The sequence below is a fragment of the Lactuca virosa genome, chromosome 3 (assembly GCF_052849685.1).
Source record: "Lactuca virosa cultivar CGN04683 chromosome 3, Lactuca_virosa_CGN04683_v6, whole genome shotgun sequence".
In the NCBI taxonomy this organism is placed as follows: Eukaryota; Viridiplantae; Streptophyta; class Magnoliopsida; order Asterales; family Asteraceae; genus Lactuca; species Lactuca virosa.
The window spans coordinates 90,425,302-90,428,508 of NC_136428.1; the positions used below are offsets into that span (position 1 = coordinate 90,425,302).

The window sequence follows — 3,207 nt, forward strand, 5'->3', positions numbered from 1 at the left end:
CAGCCAAATCAACCTCATCATCAATCTCAATTCCAACCTCAAAACATGCAGCAAGGAAGCAGTTCAAGCGGGTCAGGAATGTCTTTGGAAGACATTGTCAAGAGTTTAGCCACAAGTACTCAAACATTTCAAAATGAGACCAAGGCGAGCATCAAGACTTTGGAGCAACAAATGACTCAACTCGCCACTTCTGTGAGTAAATTGGAGTCACAAGGCAAACTACCCGCGTAAATCGAGAAGAATCCAAAACATAGTGCATGTGCCATCACTTTGAGGAATGGCAAAGAATATGAAGGTCCTAAAATGATTGAAGAAGAAGAAGAGATGGAGCCAGAGAAAAAAGAAGAGAAGTCAAAAACACCTTCAAAGCAAGTTCCTATTGAAGCAAAAGTCACTCCTCCCCCATTTCCTTCAAGGTTAAGCAAGTCAAAGCGAGAGAAGGAAGACAATGAAATCATGGAGATGTTTAGGAAGGTTGAGGTGAATATTCCTCTTATTGATGCCATCAAACAAGTCCCTAGGTATGCTAAATTCCTTAAGGAATTATGTACATCCACGAAAAAGTTGAAAGGGAATGAAACTGTTAAAGTAGGAGAAAATGTATCTGCAGTGTTACAGAAAAGACTACCTCAAAAATGTAAGGATCCGGGTGTTTTCACGGTTCCTTGCAAATTAGGTAATCTTCATGTTCCACGAGCTATGCTAGACCTTGGAGCTTCTATCAATGTTTTGCCATATTCCATTTTTAAAACTTTAAATATTGGCATATTGAAGAAGACCGGGGTAATCATTCAATTGGCTGATAGATCTTTAGTACATCCCAAAGGTGTACTAGAAGATGTGTTAGTCCAAGTGAATGAATTAGTATTTCTAGCAGATTTTTATGTCCTTGACATGGATGATGATGAATCACCAAATTTGAGTTCAACTCTCCTAGGAAGACCCTTTTTGAAAACAGCCAGGACAAAAATTGATGTTTATGATGGTACATTGTCCATGGAATTTGATGGAGAGGTGATAAATTTCAATATCTATGATGCTATGAGATATCCAAGTGATATTTCATCTTTGAATTTTGTGGATGTCATTGAACCATTGACAGAGGAGTGTTTTGATTTGTCTAATCTTAATGTGTTAGCTTTCATTTTAGACAGGAATCTTCAAAAGGAAAGAGTGGAAAAACTTGCCAATCAATTTACAATTGATAAAGAGATTATGGAGGTTGTATCTTGCATGGATGAGAAGAAGAAAATGAGGTTTGATGTTCCAAAGCTGAAAATATCAATGCCTAATGAGAAACTTGTTCCTTCTATTGTGCAGGCACCGGAATTGGAGCTCAAAACCTTACCCGAGCATCTCAAGTATGCATATCTTGGAGACAAAGAGACTTTGCCAGTGATCATCTCCACCAAGTTGTCAACACAAGAAGAAGAAGAGCTTGTCACCACCTTGAAGGAGTACAAGGAAGCTATCGGGTGGACTATAGCCGACATCAAAGGGCTAAGTCCTTCACTTTGCATGCACAAAATCCTTATGGAAGAAGACTACAAGCCTTCCCGAGAAGCTCAAAGGCGTTTGAATCCTCCAATGATGGAGGTAGTGAAGAAAGAAATTTTGAAGTTGTTGAATGCGGGGATGATCTACCCTATATCAGATAGCAAGTGGGTAAGTCTGGTCCAAGTTGTGCCCAAGAAGACAGGTATTACCGTTACAAAGAATGACCAAGGTGAGTTAGTCCCCACCCGTGTGCAAAACGGGTGGAGAGTTTGCATTGATTATAGAAGACTCAATTCCTCAACCCGGAAAGACCATTTCCCACTTCCCTTCATTGATCAAATGTTGGAAAGGTTAGCGGGAAAAACACATTATTGTTGCTTGGATGGGTATTCCGGTTTCCATCAAATACCCGTTGCACCCGAGGACCAAGAAAAAACTACTTTCACATGTCCCTTTGGAACATTTGCATATAGGCGAATGCCTTTTGGACTTTGCAATGCTCCAGCCACTTTTCAAAGGTGCATGGTAAGTATTTTTTCGGAATATGTTGAGGAAATCATTGAAGTTTTTATGGACGACTTCACAGTTTATGGTAATTCTTTTCATGAGTGTTTGGGTAATTTGAAAAAGATTTTGCAAAGATGTATTGAGACCAATCTTGTTTTGAATTATGAAAAGTGTCACTTTATGGTTGACAAAGGTCTCATACTAGGTCATATTGTGTCTTCTAAGGGTCTAGAAGTGGACAAAGCAAAAATAGATGTCATAAAATCTTTACCTTATCCCACTTGTGTTCGTGAGGTACGCTCATTTCTTGGTCATGCAGGATTTTATAGAAGGTTTATCAAAGATTTTTCCAAGATATCTCGTCCCATGTGTGAGCTCCTACAAAAAGATGCAGAATTCGAATTTTCCAAAGAGTGCAAGCAAGCTTTTGATCAGTTGAAAGAGTTGTTGATAACAGCACCTATACTTCAATCACCGATTGGAGTTTGCCTTTTGAAATCATGTGTGATGCCAGCAATCATGCAGTTGGTGCAGTGTTAGGGCAAAGAAAAGACCGAGTTCCTCATGTCATTTACTATGCCTCCAAAACACTTGATAATGCACAAGCCAACTACTCTACAACTAAAAAGGAATTGCTATCTATTGTCTTTGCTTTAGACAAATTTCGTCAATACCTGCTAGGTTCTAAAGTCATTGTTTATTCTGATCATGCAGCTATTAGGTATCTACTTGCAAAGAAGGATTCGAAGCCTAGACTTATTCGATGGGTATTACTCTTGCAAGAGTTTGACATTGAAATCAAAGACAAGAGCGGAAAGTTAAACCTTGTAGCTGATCATCTTAGCAGGATTGTTTCTCCCGATGACTCAACTCCCATTCATGATGCATTTCCCGATGAGAACCTATTTTCAGGAAAAGTTTCCCCGTGGTATGTCGATATTATGAACTACATTGTCACAAATCAATTTCCACCAGATTTGACTCGATGACAAAAAGACAAGATCAAGAAAGAAGCCAAGAGGTATGTTTGGGATGAGCCATATTTGTGGAAATATTGTTCTGACCAAATGATTAGACGATGTGTGGATCAATATGAGGTACCTTCTATCTTAACATTTTGTCACTCTTATGCTTGTGGAGGACATTTTGGTCCTCAAAGGACTGCAAGAAAAGTATTAGAGAGTGGATTTTACTGGCCAAGTA

The 3,207-nt window shown here is 38.9% G+C and overlaps 1 pseudogene; it reads left to right on the forward strand.

Moving 5' to 3' along the window:
* The first annotated feature begins 303 nt into the window (after positions 1 to 303).
* Positions 304 to 2,993, forward strand: LOC145163813 (uncharacterized; annotated as a pseudogene).
* The last annotated feature ends 214 nt before the right edge of the window (positions 2,994 to 3,207 follow it).